Below are 12,415 nucleotides of genomic sequence, written 5' to 3' on the forward strand. Positions count from 1 at the left end.
AAGCAGCTTCATTCAAAAAAATGTTTCTTTCTTTCAGTTTTCTTTTCTTCTTTGAAAATTTTCAAAAGAATTTAACACAATGTGAACGATGAGGGATTTAAACCTTCTTCGTAGAAAAAAAAATCAAAACGTATCGAATTTGTTGTTGTTCGAACACATTCGGCATTTACAACATTTATGCATTTATTGCTTGATGTTGGTTGTTGTCGCTGTTGTTCTTGTTGCTGACATTTTGAACAAATGAATGGATGAGGTCGTCAATATTGAGCTCTGAAACATGACTGAAGAAAGGATTCTTACGGTATCGCCGTTGCGATGATAAGGAATTTTTAAAGACTGAGTCACTTAGCCAAGTTGCGGGACACTGAGAGAAAAAGTTGGCAATCCATGACCATTCCATACATGCCTTACGCTACCAGGACAACAATCCAGTTGTATTATCTCTCGATCTTCTCACACCATGCACTCAGCTACAGTATTTCGTTTTTGATACCCTCAGCCATATGGCTAGAGAGGGTGTATATATCATGTGATACGGGCAAAACGTGCCTCATCGAAATAACGGTCTTAGACCCTAGGTCTCTTTGAACCAAATCCGTTTCAGGACATTTGGAGTCGATCTAGCGATGACCGTCCGTATGTCTGGCTGGCTGGTGCGCAATATTATCATCAAACTCAGATCGAGTTCGGAGATGGGCAATATCGGTCAACTCCTTCTGGTACCTCCCCCACAAAAGGTCGAAATGTTCAAAAAATATTTAACTGCACAGAAAGAGAAATCAGATCCAACTTTGCAAATCCTAATATTTGCATCAGTGCTAGGTCAGGTGCGAAAATGGACAATATCTGTCCACTCCATCAAGAACCTCCCCCACAAATTATAACTGTTATAAAATGTGATGTAAGATTCCGATTGTTTTCATATTTCACACATCCCATTATATCTACTAACACAAGATATGCTGTGAAGATGGGATATATTGGTTCACTCCTTCTGGTGCCTCCCCCCACAAAGGGTTAACGTTTTGAGTATCCTTGTAGCTCATAAAACGTATAATTAACATTCGATTCCACTCAGACTTGGCACATCTTAATATTTCAATCAACACAAGATCTGTTATAAAGATGGTAGAGATCGGACCATTCCTTCTGGCACCTCCCCCACAAAGGATCAAAGTTTTGAATGATTATGACTCTCATATAATCCGAAATAAGCATCCGATTCTCTTCATCATTCACACACCCCATTATTTCTATTAACTCAAGATCTCCTGTAAAGATGGAATATATCGGTCCACTCCTTCTGGTACCTCACCCACAAACGGTAAATTTTTGAATATCCATGAAGCTCATAAAACGCGAAATTAACATCTGATTCTATTAAAGCTTGGCACATTTCAATAACTCAATCAGCCCTAGATCTGTTATAAAGATGGTAGAGATCGAACAATTCCTTCTGGTACCTCACCCACAAGGGGACAAGGTTTGGAATAACCAAAACGATCATAAAATCAGAAATATGCATCCAGAACTCTTCATACTTCACAAATCCCATTATTTCTACTAACATAAGATCTGCTGTGAAGATGGCATATATCGGCCCACTCCTTCTGGTACATCCCCCACAAAAGGTCAAAATTTCGGATATCCATGAAGGTCATAAAAGCCGAAATTAAAATCCGATTCCATACAAACTTGGCACATGGCAACATTTCTATTAACACAAAATCTGCAGTGAAGATGGTAGAGATCGGACAATTCCTTCTGGTACCTCCCCCACAAAGGGTCAAAGTTTTGAATGAACAAAACGGTTCTAAAATCCGAAATAAACATCCGGAACTCTTCATATTTCACACACCCCATTATTTCTACTAACACAATATGTGCTATGAAGATATATTGGTCCACTCCTTCTGGTACCTCCCCCACAAAGGACCATTACTAAAAATGCTGAGATTGGCAAATGTGGCTACCAAATTTTTATTGGGTTTCTATGTTGTGAGCACCATTGTTCAATGCATTTGGCTTCTGACTCTCATCTACTGAACTTCTCTCTCTCTCTATTTCTCTTTTCCACTTGATCCACTTGATAGAGGTTAAATTCATTCCGAGAGTCAACAAATAAAAACTTTCCCTCTATTGATTATTTTCGAGAGTGTATTCAATAATTATGGGTGTCTTATATATTTCCAGGAACTTTGGATTTCTAGATGGGAAAAAATTAAAGAAAGGATATGTTTAAGAATTCTTCTCTAAGAATACTTAATTATGAATTTTGTACCTCCTTTGATATCTCTCCCTCTTTTTGAAAAGCCAAATTGTCAATATTGAAAAGACATTTGTAAACAACAATTACCAAATTTTAAATGCCTTGATTGTGAAGTCTTCATGCCCAGCCATACTTAAGTTAATTTGTTTCAGAATTAATTTGAAACCGCATGTATGACATCGCCAAGGATCAGGCATGTCTACATGCATCTATAAAAACCACTCTAAGATTACACCCGCTGTCTCAGTTATTCCTTGTCCTCCGGTTGACATGGCTAATTTATTATTGTCGAACAGAAAGAGAAACAACAAAACCCATCATGCCATGTTTGTGTTAATCGGGTGATTAATTTTCAAAAAAATGTTTTTTTTTTCTTCATTACAAAACCAAGATTTTACTTTTTCCTGGCATTTCAAAATTCTTGGAAATTAACGAAGAAGAAGAAGAAGCAGCAGCAGAGGATGAAGTACGTTAAAAACGAAACCTACGCTTGGCAGTTTCGTTGGCTTGGCGGTGTGCGCCTGCTGCCCTTATTTCACGGTGTTGATTTTCTATTGCTTCACGTCGTTGTTGTTGTTATTGTGATTGTTGTCACGCAACAAACACAAGAGTCTTATGAAACAAAAAAAAACAACGAAAAACAAAACCTATTAAAATCCACACATAAATATCTCAAGGATCTACGAGGCCTAAAGTGTAAGGAGTTCTGCCGTAAAATAATGCTGGCTGACTGCCTGGCACAATGTTAATATTTTAACAGTTTAAACAAATATTTAAATTGCTGATATTTGTGTGTTAAAAATCCTTAAGGCAAAGTAATGCGTAATGTATATACCTACAGTGTCTTCCAAAAGAAAAAAAAAAACAACAACAACACTTACAGGATCTAGTAATAATTTGAAATATAATTTCTAACAAAATTTTCCTGCTTTGGTTTTATTAAGTGTTGCCTTGAGCAGAATTTAGCTGGTCACCGGCATTGCCATCCTCACAGCCAGCAAAGCCATCCATGGACATCATTCAAGTCATGGCAACGAAACAAAACAAACATTAATGCCACAGTCACGTAGACTTGAGACATTTTCATGCCACCAGCCTAGTTTACCAGCACCAAGCATCATCATCATCATCCAGCATCCATTTCCATTTTGTTGACTCATTCCTGCACGTCTCTCTTTCTCCCTCTCTCTCCTCTCTTTCCCTTCAGCCAAACTTTGAAATCATTTAAAATGTTTTCTTTTCATTTGACTACAACAAATGGGGCCTCTTTTTTACCATAAATAGAATATTGGCCCATGGAAATTTATATTGGTTCTTTGTTTGTAATAGCATAGCCTATTCTCCTTGCCCTGCCATCCATCCCCTTCTCAATTTATTTTCTATGTTTTTGTTGTTGTTGTTTGTTCTGTTGTAATCTGTATGGCTTCTCACCGTGAATTGATTAATTCTTGTTTGGACCCCATGCTGTGCCCTAATGTTCATTGTGTCACAAATTTTCAAAGGAAATCTCATAGAGATACTACTCTCTACTCCTGTTCTTTTTTTATATCGCTCTGTTTACTCTTACTTGTCATTTGTATTGGTTTTCGGCATTATCATCACTATTTTCATTAATAATGCCATATCTTTAATTTTACTTTAATTTGTCTCTGTTTTAAGTGTTAAATATTGTCATTTAAATACTTTTTTCATAAGAATGAAAGAGAGGAGAGAAAAAGAGAGACGGACAATAAGAGACTAATGAATTACGAGTAATTGAATGAATGCAAGAGGAGAGAGAATTTCTTTTCGAAATGGACTTTCGTAATACATAATTGTCAAATACATTGTGAGCTCTGATCCTTTGCTCTTTGAATGATAAAGCCAGTGAAAGAGTAACATTTTAATCACGGACACGCAAGACTTGTAAATATGTCGCAACTAGATGACAAAACGTGGACGAATATTTAGAGGTGTTACAAACGGAATTATAAATTTAATATAGCCTCCTTTTCAAGGTGGAGGATATAAACATTTAGAGATTATTAGTAAAATAGAAAAAAGTGAGATTCACTCTGAGAAAACTCTTTTTTCTGAAAAAAATATCAAAATCAACATTTCGGTTAAATTCTTGTACGTTCTGGAACGGAATTTTTGAAAATTATTTGTATGTCTATTTATTGATGTTCAAATCATGACAAAGATTTAGAGACAGAAACCCTAGAGGTGTTATTTTTTATCATAAACAGCTGTCTAACCCTGATATAAGTACCATTTCCAATTAAACAATGGTATTTTTTTTTTTTTTTTTTTTTTGATGTCTTCAGAACGAACCAGTCTTACACGTCCAAGAAAAACTAACGTGAGAAAAATATGTATCACCTATTTACTCAAAAAATGGCTTAAGTCTAACAATGTTTTTTAAAGTCAGCAATTTCTAATAATTTTTACGAATCTTACTCTGTATTTCTATCGAATTTTCATGTTGATATCCATAGATCTTCTCACTTTCTTCCAGCGATATAGTTATCCGCGGTTTATTTTTTTGTCACAATAAAAATGATCTTAACCTTATTTGCCTCAGAAATCTACAAAGAGAACCTCATATTACATTTGTGTTTCATATGGGAGAACTTTCTCTGCATCCATTTCTCTTTCGTGCATTTCTCTTCACTCTATCTGATTACAGTTTTTTCTTTAACTTTTGTGGTTTGGGTTATTGTTTCACTCGATTTCATTAGCCATTGTTTCTAAATTTTGGGATGTCTCTCCCTCCCAATATTATGTTTTTATTCTATTATTTAATTTTCTATTTACATTTAAATGAATTTCTCCTTGTTTCTTTGCTCTTGTAGAAATAACGGTCAAGAGAGACTTATTGCATGAGAAAAATGGGAGGGTCTCTTTTCTTCGTTTTTTATTAAAGAAATGCATGATTGATGAGGCTTCAAGTGAATTGTTTAGGAAAAATTAAAAAGAAAATATGAGGCAAATTAACGTTACAATCGGAGAGCTTTTTATTTCTCAATTTTTTTTTATCAAAAAAGGGGTTTTTGACTTTTTGCGAAGAGAAAGGTTAGTTACTGAGAACTTTAAATGTAAAACTAAACCTGATTTGTTGGGAATTTGGAAACAAAATCCGCAAAACGCTGAAATCAGAATGTACAGCTATATGGGAGATATACCTAAACTTAAGTTGATACACTCCGGTTTCAATACCAACCTTCCTTGAAAAATATAATTTCGGAACTCTATCTTTAATATAGCCGGGTCTGTCGTGATTTTCACACTACCGACTTCGCGTTTTACGCTAACCAGAATATATACTATATATACTTCTAGTTTATGGTAGAGGATATAACTAGTACCAACAAACTCCAAAATATGATTCGAGATCTTAGATAAATGTTTTCCTCTTTTCCATCTCTCTTTCCCATAAACATAACCTTAACTTTCTTTAAAATACAAAACAAAAAACCAACATCCATTCAATTAATACCCGTAAATTAGTAATAAAATGTTCTGATTGTTTTCCATGATAATGACACCCTAAGGTATAAACAGTTCTCCCTTTGTCATTATACTGTCTTCCCCGCCCCCTATGCTCTGCCCTCCACTTACGTGTTGGGGTCTTGGCCTGCCTTTAAGTTCAATATTGTCCAATATACCTCTGCCCATATAAAGTTAGTATGTTTATTTTTATGGGTTTTTTGTTGTTTATGTCATTTGTGAAGACGACAACAAGACATCATCATATTCCAACAAATTCAACGGCAATAGCAGTAGCAGCAACAACAACAACTGTAACACTCAATTGCGTCCGTGTGAAATCACCTGTGTAACGACTACGATGGCATAGAATGGAATGAAATGGACTGGTCTGGTCTGGTGGCATGGGATGTCTATTACTTACATGCAGTAGGAGGAGCAGCAGCAGCAGTAGGCTTAGTTAATATTTATTTGTGTAGTTGTTGTTGTTGTTATTGTGCCATGTTTACTAATTATGGACAAGAAACAGTACGAAAAAATTACTTATAAAATATTCCAAGCACGTTAAAGTGTTTTGTAGTTGTTGGTGTTGGCATTGTTGTTGTTGCTGCTATTGGACTTGTATTGAAAAATTATACTCCCAACAAATGGCAGGAATTATAAATGAGCTTAATGATCAAAAAGCAACAACAACAACGAAACAAAAACAATATTACCTAAGAGTAATGAACAGACAAGGCGTCTCACCTCCCAGTGAATGAACAAGCAAAGGGAGAAGAAGAAGAAGAACAAGTTGTAAATTTCATTCTTTGGGGAGAATGCCTTTGAGAAAGTTAAGAGCAAATCACAAAATAAATAAATAAACATTTGTTAAATTCATTTTTACTGTTACATTCAATATTCATGTGCTGCGTGTGTGTGTTCAAGTGTGTGTGTGCGTGTGTGAACAGGAAACGTCCAAAACATTGTCTGATTGGCTGTGCGCTTGAGGTTGATCCCCTCTCAGAGTTGAAATGAGTGATAAATCCCAATACATCCATGGCTGTTTAGAATTTAATTGCCAAAGAAAACAAATATGCAATTGAATAATTTGCCATGAGACCATTTAGCATATGGATCTGGGTAGCTACGTCTGATTAATTAAAGGAAATATTGTTTAGTTCAATCATCTAAACGTGCAACTCGGCGGCAGGCAACATGGCAAATATTTATTTATGTTAATGCATTTGTTGTTTAATGTTTCCACAAAGTTCATTGCTGTTCCAAACACAAATTCATCATTGGCTTCTACATGGAGCTACGTGACTGTTGGAGGATTCTTACAAAAACAACAGCAACAACAGTAACGACATTATGCTCCAAAGAAAATACATAATGCTAGGAACACAATTGGAGCGAACGACGAATTTTTTCGCGGCGTATGTTCGTCGTCAAAAATAAAACACATATGTGTATATGGAAGTGCACACAATCACGGCACCGGCGAAAATTTCGTCGGTCGCCGCGAACTCAATTAGCTTTATTTCTATTTCATACGCCGGCGACCGGCGAACAAAACAGTACAAGGTGGCCATACTTGTACGAATTTTATGTGTTTTAGTAAATAAAGTTACTTTTTACTTTAAAATTTGTTATGGTCACTCTACTATCTGTTACTCGTATAAAAAAAACATAATTAATTTGTTTATTTATTTGTGTACTTGCGCCTGAGTGAAGATGGATATCAGTGAAATTATAATAGAGAACGTAAAGAATTATGTGTTCTTGTATAATTCATTGTAGTCAACAAATGAGCAAAAAGTAAACAACTTCATCAGCTGTTTTATAATTTCGTCGGTATTGTGTTCCATACGACGAATTTTCGCGGCTCATTTTGTCGCCGCGTAGGGCGAAATTCGTCGTTCGCTCCAATTGTGTTCCTAGCATAAATGTAAACATATTTGCCAAAGTGGAAATACAAAAAAAAAATAGGGGGAATTTCTAGTGAAACCCATTATCATCCTCATCAACATCGACATCGTGGAAGTCTTTAATGCTGAGCATGAGAGCATCGCATAAAAAAGAGTCGTCATACAAACACCTACATAACTACAACTAATACAGAACAAAAAAAGGCACACAACCAACCAAAATACTCATCTACCACCTATCTAATTCACTAGGTTTTTTTGTTCCCTTCGAATAAAACCAGTCAGGCTTTTAGGGGATGAAGAATGTTGTGGGACTAATGCTCAAAATCAGAGTGGCACTTCCAGGCCTGCGAAAAATAAAAAAACACAAATGATCTGTTCTAGAACTGCAAGACTATAAAAGTTTTTACTACTATAACCGATTTATCCTTTGTAATATCGAAAAATATTGCAAAACTAGTAGATTCTTATTGATTCTGGAACAGAGCAAAAGTTGAAAATTGAAAAAAAATCTAAAGTTGGATATATGATCCGAAAATAAATAAACACAAAACCCCAAAACTCCATATTGTTACCTCATAGAGGGAATAGAAATCAGCCAAAAGTGAAGCCGACCCTTTTGAAAACAGAGCTCTATTGAGTCAAAAAAATTCCATAAATTCGTATTAATTCCAATTCCAAAACATTCGTATTAATTGTTCGTCTTTTTTTTTTAATAACACCAAGAAAACCAATTTTAAGAAGATAAATTAAAATTTACGGAACAACCATTGAAACTTGTAGGCAAAATGAAGCAGAACACAGATTTGCTCGTTTTCACTCAGAAGCGAAATTCGCTCGCTCTTTCTCCTGTTTGAAATATTAGAGTGTATGTTGCATTGCTTGAATTACAGTGAGAGTGAAATCGAGTAAGCATCCGAAAAATAGAGTTTCGCTTATTTTCCTCCCAGAAGTGATACCACTCTAATTCGAGCGAGTTTCACTCTCCTTGAATGCGAGCGAATTTTTCGGAGGTCTGAAATGACGAGAACATAAAAAAGAGTTATCTTTTACTAATTTTTATAACGGTCATTCCGTTTGTAACACATCTAAACTATATACAGGGTGAGATGAAAAAACTGCAACAATTTGGCTGGAAAACCACAAGTGCCTATCGTTAGAGCACTCCAGCATTTAAATGTGAATAAATCTTTGTATCTCGTACCATCGCTCGTTAACGTGATACTGGTAGCGTGGCCCGACGTCAAGGAAGTGAACGGAAGAAAATAGCATCATCAGCAGAAATGTTTCGAAAAGTAAAGAAACGACTTGATCGAAACCTAGGTCGCAGTGGCCGAAAAATGGCTCATGTGCTGAACATATCAAAATGTTCCATTCGGCAAATATTGAAAAATGAGCTCGGCGTAAGGCCATTGAAATTCCAAAAAGTGCAAGAACCTACACCGCATCAGAAAGAAAATAGACTCAGAGAGCTAAAGAGTTGCTTCGCTTGGCCAAAAGTGGTGAACTGCCGATGAGAAAATATTCGTTGTCCAGCAGTTTGTAAACAAACAAAATGATCGTGTTTGCTTGCCAAAGATGTCAGCTGAAAATGTGCACCTTCGGTTGGCCACCAGAACTCAAGCGCCGGCCATGGTGATGGTGTGGGCCATCATAACAGCCGATGGTCGCTCTCCGCTGGTATTAATCGACCGTGGCATCAGAATAAATGCCGAATATTATCGCGAAAATATTCTGAAGGGTGTATTAAAGCCTTGTTACCCAAGAATGGTTACAAAATGAGGTTCCTCGCTTCGTCCGTTGGACTTTTGTGTCTGGAGTATTTTGGAAAGCACGGTTGGCACTAAAAAATATTGTAGTTTTTTATCTCACCAAAATATATAGGCTCCCGTTTTAGTATGAGCCCCATATAACGGCTCCTACCAAACTTACTGGAGTTTGTAATTTAAAGTGGAACACGTTTGAATCCAGATACTTTCGCATAAAACAGTTTTTTTTTTATCCAATGGTGGAGGGTATTGGAATTTCGGTCCGGCAGAACTTAACGTCTTTTTACTTGTTACTAAGTAAATTTTGCGAGCAAAAGATAGCTTCTGATTGGCTTATGTTCAACCTCTTTCTGACTTATTTGTCGATTATGAAATATTGTCAACTTGTTTTGACAGTTTTACAAGTTTCTCGTTGCCGTACTTTTTGTTAAAATCAGTTCCCTCAAAAAGATTTTTACTCTTTTACGTCTCTTTGGCGTCTCATTTAAGAACATTTTATTTGGAGCTTATCTCTGGATATATGGGGGCCAAGTTGGACTCATTTAATTTCTAGTATCGCTTCACAAAGCTACGATGGCATATGACAATTCCTATTCCCATAAAAATCTACATTGTTTAACAGAGATGCTGATTTTGGTGTGTAAATGTTGTCGCAGTTGCCCGACTCCTTCATTCGTATTTCTTCTTCTTTTTTTCATTTTTTGTTTCCCTTACAACAACATGTGGGTTCATTTATATCCAAACATTATGAATGTTTTATAGTTCAACTAACAAAAAATAAAAAGACGACACTGGCACGATGAGCATTGTGCTATGGCTGGATGCATGTGTTGTGTGTGCGCGTGTGTGTGTGCATTGTATGGTGCATTTTTTTGTTTTCTTCAAAATAAAAGAGGCATTAGCACCAGTCATCATCATCAGCGGCAGCAGCCGAAGCACCACCATGATCATCATCAGCAGCATGCACACAGTGGGTTCAGCAGCCAACATTTTGTAAACAACACTTCGGACAACAGAGTGCTCTCTCACTCGTCGTTGCCTTAACTCATAGGTAAATAGATATGCTCGAGCACACACACACGCACGCACGGATATTTACATGCACTTTACCACATGTGTATGTTGGTATACAACAAAAACAATAAAAATACTGGGAAATAATTATCATCATCCCGTTGTGGTGTGCTGTGCACCGTTTTCGTTGTCGTTGTTGTTGCTGCTTGCTCACTCTTAAATCCCGTTGTTAGGCTTATTGTTGTGATAATATCGTTGGCAGGAGGTACTCTATTGTTGTTTTTCCACAACTGGTGTTGTTGTTGCTTTCTAAACTCACGCACTTGGCCATTGTTGTTGTTGCTGTTGTTGTAGGTATTTTATGTGTTTTGTCACTGGAGTTGTTGGTTGCTGCCGCTGCACACATTCTGTTCTTTTTCTTTCTGAATTCTAAATTCCCACTGAGTCGGAGTGAGTGGAGTGTTGCTCTCTTGGTTGTGTCTCCTGTCTCTCTGGCCGTAGAAAGCAGGGAATTTTGTTTAGTCGTCGTTGTTGGTGTTGTTGTTTTTATTCCCCCTTTTGGTGTGTGGCTGCTCTATGTTGGTTGCATTTATGTTGGCTGGCTCCGTATGCATGTGCGCGTGTGTGTCTGTGTGTGTGGTGGTTCTGTTCGGTGCGCTGCTAATAATGAAGAGCCCAAAAACATAACATACAAACAGTCGAAAATTTTCCCTTATTGTGTACGGACGCTGGATGCGGAAAAATGAAAGTTTACGGCATTTGAGAGTTCTTCCTCGTTCTTGGTTTCTTTTTTTCCTTCTTTTTTGTGTACACAACGGACGGTATTCTTTAAGCGCACCACACAGCAGTACACATGTGTTCGTGTAAATGTTTTTCCTCACTGCTTGGATTCGATAATTTCTTTTATTTGGAAATGTCTGCCGCATCATGAAATGGACTAAACAATAACGATAATCATAAAATAATTAACAAAATAACCAGCAACATAACAACCAAACAGAGAAACTTCAAAAAATATCTAAAACTACTTCTCCATGGATTAAAGAAAAAGTTCAGAACAAAAAATACATCACAGTTTTTCACATTAACTAGCATTTCAAAAAGAAATACTAAAATCAATAAAGTGAGTAAAATTAATTAATATCAGTCTAAAAGTTTATGAAGGAAATGATAAATTGGTTATGGCCAAGCCAGGAAGCGTTATAATCAAATCTAAGAAAAATTCCCCTCCTCCTTTCTGAGTTTAATCGAAAAAAAACGGATAGTGAAAAGGTTTCCCGAAAAAATCTATACTAAGGACATTAAATCCTGTTATAAAATAAAACGAGTCTTCCTGTTTAATGTGTGAAAAAATACATTTACTCACTCTACTCTCCTGTTACGGCGGTGGCTCTCATAAACATAACCGTTTATGTGCTGGCTCTCTAATGGTTTCAACTCTCTTACTCTCACACAATCTCATCACTCACTCACTCTCCCTTTTTTTCGGTGGTTTCTAAAAATACCCTTATAACAACAACAATGAGCATTAGAAAAAAACAACAAAAGTGATTATGTATGTGTGTTTGTGAGTGCGTACGTGCGTGTATAAAAGAATAACACATGAAAAAGAAACATAAAAATAATAAAAATGAAAGAAAGAAGAAATGTGTGCAGCCGCCACATAAAACTATAAGCCAAACTCACTCTTCTATCTGTGTTAAATGCTTCTCCCTCCAAATGGGATAAAGGGGAATTTTGATAATTTTCCTCAGTGTCAATTACCTGTTACAAGAAATCCCACCATAACGACAACAACAACAACAAGGAACCGAAAATGAATAGAAATGTTATAAAGAAAGATAAATAATCACTCAAAACAACGAACGAAGTGCTTAACAAATTTAACCGCTTTTTTCTATGGGATTTCTGGTTGGCATACATACGTGTGTGTAAATGTGACCATGTGTTTGTTTGTAAAATGCATTCGTCAAATAAAACATTGT

At 36.3% G+C, this 12,415-nt stretch overlaps 1 protein-coding gene across 2 annotated transcripts in view; it reads left to right on the plus strand.

Annotated features, from left to right (window-relative positions):
• Positions 1–12,415, plus strand: part of LOC101896765 (zinc finger protein jing) — a 219,284-nt gene that overhangs the window by 195,656 nt on the left and 11,213 nt on the right. Inside the window, exon 1 of one of the 2 annotated variants that reach the window (XM_020037071.2) lies at positions 11,125–11,553. The exons of the other annotated variant lie outside the window; for it this stretch is intronic. The gene's annotated coding sequence lies outside the window, so the exon portion shown is untranslated. Of the gene's footprint in view, positions 1–11,124; positions 11,554–12,415 lie in introns of those variants that run through there. 2 annotated transcript variants of the gene reach the window in all.

This window comes from Musca domestica, unplaced genomic scaffold, assembly GCF_030504385.1.
Source record: "Musca domestica strain aabys unplaced genomic scaffold, Musca_domestica.polishedcontigs.V.1.1 58, whole genome shotgun sequence".
Classification (NCBI taxonomy): Eukaryota; Metazoa; Arthropoda; class Insecta; order Diptera; family Muscidae; genus Musca; species Musca domestica.